Raw genomic sequence first — 14,148 nt, 5'->3', positions numbered from 1 at the left:
GGAACCTGAATAAAAGATGAGTTGTCCATTGGTGATTTTAATGTATCCGGTATATAACTAAAGTCACCACAAAACTCTTTCTGGGAAATTGGCAGATCATAAACATAAAATATTTATTTTGCTTTATATCAAACCTTATTGTTTTGCTGTTTCAAAGTTCAAATTTACTCACAAGAAAGAGTCAGTTTCATATTAGATTTGGTTTCACAAATGCTGCTCCTGCTATTCATTCTTATCACCAAAAAAAAAAAAAGACTATTTGTGACTAACGATAATATGTTCCAGAAAATAAAAAGTTAAAAGGTTTTCAATCTGCATTTCTGGGAACCTAAATTAAAGCATCACACAACATTTTCAAAAACAGAAAAGCCATTTGATTTGACTAAAAACTTAGTTTTAAGATGGCAGAAAGTACCTTGATAATTTTCTTTTAAGAAAGAAAGAAAAACAAGCCATTAAAGAGAAATTCTTCTGAGCGAACTGAAACATGTTATGTATGTCTGACTTGGCACTCCTTCCATCTGGAGAACTTTTTTGATAATTGCTTTCATCACAGAATGATCTAAAGTAAAATGAATTGAAGTTAGAGTAATTATTTCCCAATGAGTGGCTATTTCCATTTAAAACCAAAAGCCAACTAATTATTGCTTTTCCCATAAATTTAAATATGAAATCTACATTATGTAATTATACCCTTAATACCCCTTTGTGTATTCTAATTTCTTCCTCAGAAACCTAAGATGCCATCTTGCAGCCTGCCCACAATGGCTACTATTTTGGCAGCAACAAAGGTCAACTTTAAACATTTTGCATCTAAAGTGGCTTTGGATACCTTTGGATAGAAAGTACAGTCTGAGCACTGTCCAGACACTTAGATACCTAAAGGGCATCTAAGATAACAAATCAAAGTCCTGATATTCCCTCAAAAGCTGCTCCTCCCATCAGCCCCCTTTTTCTAAGTGATACCACCCAGTTGCACACATAATTATCAACGACTTGTCTCCTTGTTACTATTCCCTTCATACCTCACAACTAATCTATCTGCAGGTCTTGTTAGCTACACCCTGAAAACACAACCTGAATTCAACCACTTTTCACTTGCTGCAAACTTCCAACCTAACCTAGGCCATAAACATCTCTTATTTGGACCCCTGTGATTGTCTCCTAACTGGTCTCCCTGTTTCTCTTCTTTATCCTCCCAAGTCCATTCTCTATACCAGGTCACCTTATTCAGATACTATTTGGATCATGCCTTTTTCCAGTTCGAAACCCTCTACTCATTTAGAATAATCCACATCTTTACTCTGGCCTTCAAGACTTTACAAGAGCAGACCCCTGGCTAGCTCCTTGACCTCATGTCACACCACATTCTTCTTCACTCAGTACTCTGCCCAGATTGGCCTTCTTGCTTTTCCTTAAATACTCCACCCACCTACATGCCTGCATACTCATTGCCCCCTTGTCCTGGAATGTGCTTACCCCAGATCTTCCATGGCTTGCTCCTCTCTTCATTCAGGTCTCCATTCAAATGCCACTTCTCCAGTGAAGCTGGCCCCTAACTAACCTGTCCAATGGAGTCCTACCTGCCCCCCCTCCCTCTTCTTACATTTAGATATTTTTGCACTTCCTACTCTCTAAAATTATATTACTTATCTCTTTACTAATTTCTATCTGAACTCCTTCACTAGAATGTAAGCTCCATGAGGGCAAGACTTTTGTCTGTCTGGTTCACTGCTTTATCAGTAGTGCCTAAACCCGTATCTGGCACACAGAAGGTATTAAAAAAATTACTTGTGAAACTGACAAATGAATAAAGTACTCCTTGCAAGAATTCAGAGGTTGCACAAGAAGCAAATAATGCTCTTGGTGGAAGCAGGCTTAGTATCTAGGTTCACCTCTATTCAGAGTAGAGATAAGAACAATTTACAAGTATAAATCACTTTAATCAGTGAATTATCTGCTCAAACCATAAGGGAAGTACAACATTAGAAAAGTACTGTTTTCTAGGATACAAACAATTAACAAATTCAAACAACGTGTGTATAGAGAATACACACTAAAAACCTATCATGAAAAGTATGATGGTCAAGAACTCTCGCAGTAAAAGGTCAGACAAAAACCAGAACAAATGATCATGAATTCTAGTAGTTCTGGGGCTGAACAACCTACTCATTTAATCAAAAGGGATCATCGCAAAAGCACAGGTATTTAAAAATATTACATGAGAGGAAACTATCATGAGTCATTTAAGTGTTGAGTGGACCATCACATTAAAATAACTAGAGTCTTTCAACGCCCCATGACATACAGAAATAGCAAGTCAGACATATGGATCTAACAGCATATGATACAACCCTTACAAACTGTCACTACAGAAGAAGGGACGCCCGGTGTAATTAACCAACTAGCCAAATGAATACAAACAGCCAGTAAAACTCACCAGTAAATCAAATGAATACAAAATAAAACAAAATGTGGTTATTCTCCTATCAGATTAAGCCAAGATTCTGTAAGAGAAGTCTTTAAAATGTCTATAACCCTTTTGATCCAAAAGAAATAGTCAGAGATATAGGTAAGGATATATATCAGAGTACTTTTTGTAACTGAAAAACTGGACATACCTTTTATACAAGATCGGATAAGCTATGTGCACTGTGGCATATTCATATAATGGAACACTGAAGGGTCACAAAAAAAATGATGCAGTAAGGCTTCCCTGGTGGCGCACTGGTTGAGAGTCCGTCTGCTGATGCAGGGGACACGGGTTCGTGCCCTGGTCCAGGAAGATCCCACATGCCGCGGAGCGGCTGGGCCCGTGAGCCATTCCCGCTGAGCCTGCGCGTCCGGAGCCTGTGCTCCGCAACGGGAGAGGCCACAACAGTGAGAGGCCCGCGTACCACAAAAAAAGAAAAAAGATGCAAATTTACTGACTTGCTAAGATGGTCATACTGAATTAACTGAAAAAAGTTATAAAATTTGGAGTAATCCCACTTGCATAAAAAAGGGAGAGGTACTCATTTTTGTAGTCTTACAGTTTTTTAAAAGTGCTACCAGCCAGTGTTTGTGAGAGGCAGGCTTCATTCACATCCACTCTTGGGGTGGACTACACATTGGCATAGCCTTTCTGGGTGGTAATTTGGCAATGTGTATGAAAAGTCTTAAAAATATGTCACACTTAGTCATTCCACTTGCAGTACCTTATTCTACAGAAGTAAGCCCGATGGACACAGAGATGTATATACAACGTATTCACATTGTTTCTGACATGGAAAAGCAAACTGTCTCAATCTAATTGCAAAGAACTGATTATAGGACATCAATATGATGGAACACTACATGATACCTCATTAAATGAAAAAAGCAGGAATATGAAATAGCAAGTATACTACAATTCTATTTTTGTAATCCCTAAGTGTACAAATATATTTATAGAAAACAATAAAAAGACTGAGAATATATACACCAAAATGAACAGTGATTATGTCTGGGTGTTAAATTTATAGGTAATTTTTCTCTTGTTACTCTGTATTTTCTGTAAAGAATATATGTAACTCTTAGAGAAAGTTTAAAAGCAACATAAAAGCTATCAGAAAAATGAGGCCTTAAAAAAAGTCCTATCACAACAGTATCATGCCAAAAGCTAAGCATATATTACATTAAAAATTCAGTATTTTCAATTTAAGAATTTACCTCCAAGCCATAAATCCTCACTAAGAGATTCTGCAAAAGCACGAGCACCCAGGTCACCAACGAGCTTGTTGCAGTTCAGAGCGATGCGCCTCAAACCAGGCATACAGTCAAGATCAGGTCTCCTGGAACGAAGACTCTCAGCTCAGGTTTCTTCATGCCTTCTGGTAGTCTGATACTTCAAAGATCTAATGGGATGAAATTAAGATGCTTCAATAAGGAAACAGGATGTGCCTACTGAGCATGGCTTATTATGTCAGAGATTTACCCACACACATATCACGCATATATGCCAGGAGAATCAAGCTGAGAAATTAAACAGTCAGTTCTGCTTTACGAGTCCAGTGACCCACATTCTAGTCGGTCAGTGATTAGATTCCAGCCACTGGATGACCTGTTTTTGAACAGTTATGTAAAGTTGGATAACTCAATTACAGTCTAAGAATTATTTTCCTTATCTTCTAAGTCAGGGAATTGATTCTAAATTCTATCATTGCTGAGGCTCTAAATTTCATCATTCTGTCCTCCAATGGTCTCCAAACACCTGACTGGGCAACCCATAAGAAAACTTTTTAATATGCATCTTATTTTTTAACAAATTATATACACAAAGTTCTATACATATAATTTAGGTACATTATAAACTACACAGATATTTTTAAATGATACAAAGCTAAATAGGTTCTAATATTTTCTTTTCCTAACTCCTAAGGCATTATTGAATTTTATTTATTTTTAAAAAGTATTTATTTATTTATTTGTTTCTTTGTTTGGCTGTGCCGGGTCTTTAGTTGCGGCCTGCCGGATCTTTTAATTATTGCATGTGGGATCTAGTTCCTTGAGCAGGGATCGAACACAGGCCCCCTGCATTGGGAGCGCAGAGTGTTAACTGCTGGACCGCCAGGGAAGTCCCAGGCATTATTTTTAAAACTATATTTACAAAATGGATCTTACATGCTACCTAGGGTGTGGACACAAACTTCAGAGGCCTGGACTATGCACAGCCAGTTTGATGTGCCTTGGGAAGATAATGGTTTGATATTTAACCACAAGTCTTGTCTTAAAGACATTCAATTCTTTATATTCATAAAATCAATTTTGGTAACAGGGAACACTGACTTTAAATCAAAAAAGTCTTGTTACATTCTTGAAAACATAAAAGACTCAAAGTGCCTTTGACACTCTAAAAGCAAAATCATTAGTGGTGAAAAACTGAAAGCATTTCCACTAAGATCAGGAACAAGACAAGGTTGCCCACTCTCACCACTCTTATTCAACATAGTTTTGGAAGTTTTAGCCACAGCAATCAGAGAAGAAAAGGAAATAAAAGGAATCCAAATCGGAAAAGAAGAAGTAAAGCTGTCACTCTTTGCAGATGACATGATCCTATACATAGAGAATCCTAAAGATGCTACCAGAAAACTACTAGAGCTAATCAATGAATTTGGTAAAGTAGCAGGATACAAAATTAATGCACAGAAATCTCTGGCATTCCTATACACTAAGGATGAAAAATCTGAAAGTGAAATCAAGAAAACACTCCCATTTACCATTGCAACAAAAAGAATAAAATATCTAGGAATAAACCTACCTAAGGAGACAAAAGACCTGTATGCAGAAAATTATAAGACACTGATGAAAGAAATTAAAAATGATACAAATAGATGGAGAGATATACCATGTTCTTGGATTGGAAGAATCAACATTGTGAAAATGACTCTACTACCCAAAGCAATCTACAGATTCAATACAATCCCTATGAAACTACCACTGGCATTTTTCACAGAACTAGAACAAAAAATTTCACAATTTGTATGGAAACACAAAAGACCCCGAATAGCCAAAGCAATCTTGAGAACGAAAAATGGAGCTGGAGGAATCAGGCTTCCTGACTTCAGACTATACTACAAAGCTACAGTAATCAAGACAGTATGGTACTGGCACAAAAACAGAAATATAGATCAATGGAACAGGATAGAAAGCCCAGAGATAAACCCACGCACATATGGTCACCTTATCTTTGACAAAGGAGGCAGAAATGTACAGTGGAGAAAGGACAGCCTATTCAATAAGTGGTGCTGGGAAAACTGGACAGCTACATGTAAAAGTATGAAATTAGATCACTCCCTAACACCATACACAAAAATAAGCTCAAAATGGATTAAAGACCTAAATGTAAGGCCAGAAACTATCCAACTCTTAGAGGAAAACATAGGCAGAACACTCTATGACATAAATCACAGCAAGGTCCTTTTTGACCCACCTCCTAGAGAAATGGAAATAAAAACAAGAGTAAACAAATGGGACCTAATGAAACTTAAAAGCTTTTGCACAGCAAAGGAAACCATAAAGAAGACAAAAAGACAACCCTCAGAATGGGAGAAAATATTTGCAAATGAAGCAACTGACAAAGGATTAATCTCCAAAATTTACAAGCAGCTCATGCAGCTTAATAACAAAAAAACAAACAACCCAATCCAAAAATGGGCAGAAGACCTAAATAGACATTTCTCCAAAGAAGATATACAGAGTGCCAACAAACACATGAAAGAATGCTCAACATCACTAATCATGAGAGAAATGCAAATCAAAACGACAATGAGATATCATCTCACACCAGTCAGAATGGCCATCATCAAAAAATCTAGAAACAATAAATGCTGGAGAGGGTGTGGAGAAAAGGGAACCCTCTTACACTGTTGGTGGGAATGTAAATTGATACAGCCACTGTGGAGAACACTATGGAGGTTCCTTAAAAAGCTACAAATAGAACTACCATATGACCCAGCAATCCCACTACTGGGCATATACCCTGAGAAAACCATAATTCAAAAAGAGTCATGTACCAAAATGTTCATTGCAGCTCTATTTACAATAGCCCAGAGATGGAAACAACCTAAGTGTCCATCATCGGATGAATGGATAAAGAAGATGTGGCACATATATACAATGGAATATTACTCAGCCATAAAAAGAGACGAAATTGAGCTATTTGTAATGAGGTGGATAGACCTAGAGTCTGTCATACAGAGTGAAGTAAGTCAGAAAGAGAGAGACAAATACCGTATGCTAACACATATATATGGAATTTAAGAAAAAAAAATGTCATGAAAAACCTAGGGGTGAATCAGGAATAAAGACACAGACTTACTAGAGAATGGACTTGAGGCTATGGGGAGGGGGAAGGGTAAACGGTGACAAAGCGATAAAGAGGCATGGACATATATACACTACCAAACGTAAGGTAGATAGCTAGTGGGAAGCAGCCGCATAGCACAGGGAGATCAGCTCGGGGCTTTGTGACCGCCTGGAGGGGTGGGATAGGGAGGGTGGGAGGGAGGGAGATGCAAGCGGGAAGAGATATGGGAACATATGTGTATATATAACTGATTCATTTTGTTGTGAAGCTGAAACTAACATACCATTTTAAAGCAATTATACTCCAATAAAGATGTTTAAAAAAATAAAAAAAATAAAAAAAAAAAAAAAAAAGCAAAATCATTAGTGTCATTTTCCTATTAACAATGGCTTATAAAAGCTCCAAGCAGAAATAACAGCAATCACTTACACAGTGCTTAGTATGTGCCAAGCACTATTTATACAAATGAGTTCATTTAAACCTCACAACGAGGCATAGACGTTAAGTGATTTGTCCATGGTCACTAGCTATGAAAAGGGAGAAAGGGAATTTGAACCTAGACCATTTGGCTTCGGCACCCAAGTTCTTGACTGTTCTCTACCCGAGGGGTCAATGGACTTGCCCTGTATAGGCTCAAAGAATTTTTCAATTTCTAAAATCTAAATTTAAACATTTCCAGCTTTGTGGGCTATACAGTTTCTGTTGCAACTACTCAACCCCACTGGCGTAGGCTGAAAGTAGCCATAGCTACCATGTAAACAATGGGTTCCACTATGTTCCAAAAAACTTTACAAAATCTTTACAAAATCAGGCGACGGGCCGGATCTGGCCCACCAGCCATAGTTTACCTATCCCTGATCTGCACCACCAAACTATTAAAAAGACTTCATGTCAAATTATTAAATAACTTAGGCCTCAATACAGTAATTATAACCACTGTAAAGTTGTTAAGGCATTAGTTTAAAAACTGTATTTACAAGTTGCCGATGTAGTGATGTTTATTAGTTTATAAACTACAGCAGCTAATAGACACTTGATTCATTTAAATCTTGAAGACTATAATTTAGTCTTGAAGACTAAATTAAATCTTGAAGACTATTATAAACTATAATAGTTTCTTCACAGCATCACAATCAATGTTTTCAGTAACTAAAAATACATAGAAGTATTATTATGTATTATATATTAAATCTCCTATTTCTAAAATTAAGTGGACTATCTTTACTAAATGGTAGAAACCCAAACTGAAAACTGGTCTTATTCTTTCAACAAAACGAAAGATGCACTCACAGGTATCAAAAGACAAAAATTAACTGCCATCTGTGTCAATGTATTAATGTGCTTCAATCACATATGTTTTCATGAAAGTTTAAACATAAAATCACCTTTAAGATCCTGGCCATGTAATCTGCTCCCTGCCATGTCAGATTATACCCCGTGAAGTTTACTGTCTTAAGAGTGATAGAGTTCTTTACACCTTGCCAAATAACTAAAAGGAAAAAAAAACCCCACACACACAGTAAGATGAAGAGCCTATACGTTTGTCAATCTTGACTTATTTGCTTTTCTTGAGTCAATTGGAGGTTTACAGCCACATTCTTAAAATCATTAACTACAATCTTCCCAAACAGGTAATTGATGAACTGATGCATTCTAAAGCTTGTCAGTAACAAAGTTATTCCAGTTTACAGCAACAGTTTAATTCTATTTAGTACTAAAACTGAATACACTGGATACTGCAAACTTTCTTACCAACCACTCAGTAAAGTACTACATACTTTTGAGACAAAGGAAAAAAAAGAAAAACCTAAAGAGCATAAGACTCTTCCGATTTTCAGTTCCAATGATACATGCCAACCTTGATGATCAATCAGCGATTTAAATGTCAACTATAAACCCAGTATTTTATTAGCTGCTATGCAGTATACTAGAGCAATAGAAGAGGGAGGACCTCAAACCCTCTGTTTCCTCAAATTGAAAGGCAGGCTTCCTTACCCCTTCAGACCACTAATGGACACAGGGAACGTACACTAATGTTTCAGGACCCCAATCAAGAATCACTGCTTTGTGATTAGGTCCATCATACACCCTCACCAACACCACTGAGTTTGCTGCTCCTACGGGACGTTACATATATTTCCTATTTGAACACATACCACAGTGCATTATAATTATGATTGCAGATAGATGTTCTAACAATTTAAAGAGAATGATGACTTTTTTGCTCTTTACATCTTGCTATTTCCCGTCCCATAATATTTCTTGAAGAGAAACCATAAAAATATAAAGAAACACGAAAAACAGGAAATATACAAAACGTGTGGTTTGTGGCTTAACACAAACTTAAGTAAGATTAATTCTGACAGTATCCAGCATGACAAACTTCCATGGTACAAATGAGAATGGACCAAGGTTTGAGCAGGTACAGGAGACAATCCACGCATGCACAACACCAAGAAAAGGTAGACAGGAAAAGGTAGACAGACATGGTGTGTAGGAAATCACGAGACCAGTCCGATGGGAAGAGACTTAAACAAGACTGAAACTCACTTTCGAAACCTCCGTCTCCAACTGGACAATTCGCAAGACACAGGTTCACCAAAGTGGCCAAATATTCAATCCCTTTAATGGGGAGGAACAGTTTTAAATTTTATTGCTTTAGTTTGCCCCAAAAGCAACTATCAAAGGTTGGCAGGACACAATGAAGGCTTACTTTTGTTAACATAGCTAAGTCTCTCTCTCTCAGAACTAGCCCACTTAGCTCCAGGTTCCTTAGCGCACCCGATGCACTTACACAGCCTTCATGAGCTCTACACAACTGGAAGGTCACATCTTTATTTCTTATCGCAGGAACACGACTTCTGTAAACTTCATTTCTGTCACAACCTAAAGCAAAAATATTGTAAAATGAGTGGTTTAAACCATACATTTTATCATCATTAAAAAGCACCTAAATAAAAAGAAAAAAAGCATCTGCTCTGTGCTAAGGATTAGAAACGACTCCTGCCCTTAAAGCCTTCATTAAGGAGGAAGATGTATAAACTCAAAATTTCAATCACATGAGATAAATAAACATAACCTTTATGCACAGAGGTACCTATGGAGGCAAAAAGTTATATCTAAGTGACAGCTTCATGAGAACCCTGAAGTAGAATCTAGAAAGATGAGGCTATGCAGAGTTGGAGTAGGAGGTGCATTAACTGCAGAGGGAACATCTGTGAAAAGACACTCAAGCCTGACTCCTGCTGGGCACTGTAAATACTTCAGGTGGGGACGACTAAAGGCCAGGGGTCCAAGTGTGAGAAGAGACACAAAGGCAAATAGAGGAGCTGGCAGAAGCAAGCCTGGGAGAGAGCATGGCTTTTATCCCACAGGTGACGAGGCCTGGGACTACCACTAGCTGAGTAAGGGTGCCTCCGCTGATTAGAAAAAGGCGCCCCGCTGCTGAAGGACCAATTAGACAAAGGAAGTGATCCCAAAAAGTTCCCCTTCCTCAGGGCCAAAGAACGCCATGACAGGGCTTCCCTGGTGGCGCAGTGGTTGAGAGTCCACCTGCCGATGCAGGGGACACGGGTTCGTGCCCCGGTCTGGGAAGATCCCACATGCCACGGAGCGGCTAGGTCCGTGAGCCATGGCCGCTGAGCCTGTGCGTGCGGAGCCTGTGCTCCGCAACTGGAGAGGTCACAACAGTGAGAGGCCCGCATACCGCAAAAAAAAAAAAAAAAAAAGAGCCCCATGAGGCTTGGCCCAGCACAGTTCAGACTACACGCCTCTAGGCAGGGCAAACGCTGCGTGGCTAGTATGCACTAACTCTGTGTGGGCAAGCCATTAGCAGCATTATTTTAAGCATAGCTTTTTATGTTACAAGATCACTCAACCCGAGTAGGCAGATGAACTTAGAGGAGCTGAGCCCAGGAGCTGCGAAACCACCCAGGAGTTTCTGCCATAGTCTGGGCAAAATGTAATATGGATGAAGAAGCAAATTTAAGAGGAGGCCAAAATCTACAAGCTAGCCCCACTGGATGCAAGACATAAAGGAAGTTCAGTGAAGGAACTCTGAAGAGAATGGGCTCAACAATAAATTTTTGTTACATTCAATGTAAAATATGTGGCAAAATTAAGTACAGTGGCCTTTAAGGTCCCTTCCAGCTCTAATTTCTTTTGATTTCTAACTTATTACTCTGCTTAAGTAAAGTCCCTTCAGAGGTACAGAACAGTTCTTACACCTGAATGGGATGCAAAGAATAATCTGACTTCTGTTCACCAGGGGATGAATTGAACTGTCTTTGCAGGAGAGAGAACAGATGGTGTGAACCCCAGATCCTAGTAAAGGGCCAGGCACACGATAAGTATTCAGCTTTTCGAAAACAAATGAACAATCATTTCCTTTCCTAGATCTTCACACCCTTCCTCTGCTAGCTACTTTCTCTCAGCTTATAAACATCCTCAAATATACCCACTTAAAAAACTCTCAGACCTATGACTCTTTGGATATTCTTGTGGATAACCTAAGTCTCTCCCATGCCTTCAAACACCTGTCCTTCCAGAAAGCCCAGATCTGTATCTTGGGCCCAGACCTGGCCCCTCTACCAGGCCCCTCTAAAGCACTGAAGATCAAGTAAGATCCTCTCCCCACCTCCAATCCCTCGCTACTGTGCTCTGTATCTCACAAAAAGATGCAGCTGTAAACTGTCACCCACACTTGCTGCCCTCCCTTTTCTAACTGGTCACCAGGCCTCACCCATTCTCTCTCAGATCTGCAAAATCCAGTCCCACCTTTTATAACTTAAGTGGGACCCTTTGATTACAATTCACACTGCACCCAATCAACTGCCTTCCACATGGAGGTCCCAGTGAGCCTCTAAACCAGAATTCCATTTCACTGTTCTTTGGTGTTTCCCACAGCCTTCAGGATAAACATCCAAACTTCTGACATGACAAACAAGGCCCCTTTCTGTGGGGCCCCACTAGGTTTCCAGTATCAACTCTCATTGCTTTCCCAAACCCTGAGTTCCAGTCCTGTACCTGAGTTTTGCCATATTTTTTTATATTTCTCAAACTTTGACACACACTGCTCCCTCCTGCCACCCCAGGAGCTTCTACATATCCTTAGAAAGGATGGCACCTCCTCCAAGAGCCTACCCTGAACTTTCCCTTCCAAGATTCTGTGCTCTGCAAAGGGGAAAGATGGCGGGGAGGGATACATTAGGAGTTTGGGAATAACATATACACACGACTATATATAAAATAGATAATCAACAAGGACCTACTGCATAGCACAGGGAACTCTACTCCATATCCTGTAACAAACTGTACGGGAAAAGAATCTGAAAAGGAATGGATATATGTATAACTGAATCACTTTGCTGTACACCTGAAACTAACACAATATTGTAAATCAACTATACTCCAATATAAAATAAAAATTAAATTAAAGAAAAAAGAGATTCTATGCTTTGTAGCACCAGAACTCACTTCTTCCAGAACACTGACTACTGTGCTTGTGTTTACTTGCCACCCAGTAGAAGGGGAGCTTACCTAGGGCAGAAGCGTCGTCTCCAGCAGCCCTTGGTTCTGACAACTCATTCAAGTACCAGGATACTTTACACACATAACCTGCTTAATTAATTCTAAGAACCCACAGAAAGAGTGGTTTTTAATGTCATTTTACAAGTGTGGGGATTGTAGCGCAAAAGAAACCTGCCCAGGCCACAGAGAGCATAAGCCCTGGAATTCAAACCCTAAGCTGCCTTCACACTGGTGCTCTTTCCACTATAGGATACTATTGAAAAAAATTTCTTTTTCCTGAGCCCTGTTTGAATGGAAAGGAGATGAAGCTGGGATATATCAATTTCCTAATCGCTTTGGTCTGTACCAGGCAAAGTCATTCAACACACCAGGTAACATCTGTGCAACCATTAACGACGCTCCAAACTGTGCTAAGTGTTCTACATTGTAGAGTCTACAAGCATTAACAGAGTGAGACCTTGTAACCTCCACAGAGAGTGGGTCCTGTTAAGCCCATGCTACAGATGAGAACACTGAGACCTAGAAGCCTTAAAGCACTCGGCCGGGGTCACCGAGCTGGCAGGGGTCCTAAGCCGCACGCCCCGTCTAGTGCACGCACACCCGGGCACTGGGCACCGGTTCTAGAGCCCACCCACCACCTTGCACCATCTAAAACCCCGCTTCTCAGCGCCCACATGAGGGCCCCTGGAAGCGGGAACTACAAACCTGTCTCGCCAAGCCGTGGCTGGAAGAAACTCTGGATACAGATCACGGGCAGAGGGTGCTCAAGAGCGGCGTCCAGTCAACCCCACGGAGGCGGTCGGCGTTGAAGTCCAGCAGCCCTCCCGCAGGGAAGCGCGACCGGCGGGCAGAGGCAGCGAGTCCTGCAGCGCACACAGCTCCTCACAGCGCCAGAAGTCGGCCACGCTGTCGCGGCGCAGCTTCACCGAGTGATCATGGCCGGAGCGTGGCCTCGGGGACGCTGGCTGCGGACACGATGCCCACAGCCGCCTGGCGGTCCCTGCTCGCCTCCCGGCCCCTCGGGCGCCCACCGCCCGGCGGCTGCGGCGCCGCAGCGTGGGCAGGACCCACGTAGCAGGCGGAAGACGCAGGGCCACGGGCCCCAGCTACGCCGGCCCCCTCCATGCCACGACCCCGTGACCCCGCATCGCCGGCTGTTGGCGCCGGCCTCAACGCCCCGCGAGACGCGGCGCGGCGGTTTAAACTTCCGGGCGGGCCCTTGGGGGCGGGGCTCGAGGACGTCAGCGCACGCCCTGTGCGCCAGCACGCAGCCCCGCCTCCCAAGGGGACCCGGCTTGAGGAGTAGTGGTGGAAACTTCGAGACTAGGACGGCGCGAAAGGTAGGAGGTGTGGAGAATTTGGGGTTTCGAAAACGCGTTTGCTGACTGATCCAAACAAAAGTGAGACATGATTGTATCAGCGCATTTTAAAAGTAAACTCCCACTAAGTGTCTGTGCTCGCGCCGCCCAGGAGAGAGTGTGCACTTCGTGAGGGACACAGGAAAGGCTGAGTGAACGTTTGCCTGTGGTCCGTTACCTGGTGCGCGGGTGTGTGAATTTCTGCGGAGAGCCCTTAATTTCTGTAGTTTCTGCTGACTTGACACGGTGGTTGGCAAACGGTGACGTGTTCCGTGCATTCAGGACATGATCGTGGTTACTAATAATCACTTTGTTTATTTATTTGTACTGACAACTCCGAGAATTTACTACTGAATATCCACTTTACAGAGGAGAAACTGAGGCGTAGGAAGTGAAGTGACTGAGTGAGAGGAAGGACTCAGACGATTGGTGTCA

General features: G+C 41.2%; 1 pseudogene; it reads right to left on the bottom strand.

The window, feature by feature from the left end:
• LOC125960638 (centrosomal protein of 78 kDa-like) overlaps positions 1-14,148 on the bottom strand; it is a 32,766-nt pseudogene that overhangs the window by 17,583 nt on the left and 1,035 nt on the right.

The sequence above is a fragment of the Orcinus orca genome, chromosome 12, assembly GCF_937001465.1.
Source record: "Orcinus orca chromosome 12, mOrcOrc1.1, whole genome shotgun sequence".
Taxonomy (NCBI): domain Eukaryota; kingdom Metazoa; phylum Chordata; class Mammalia; order Artiodactyla; family Delphinidae; genus Orcinus; species Orcinus orca.
Note: the sequence above shows the minus strand (reverse complement) of the source record. Positions and strands in the feature narration are given on the sequence as shown.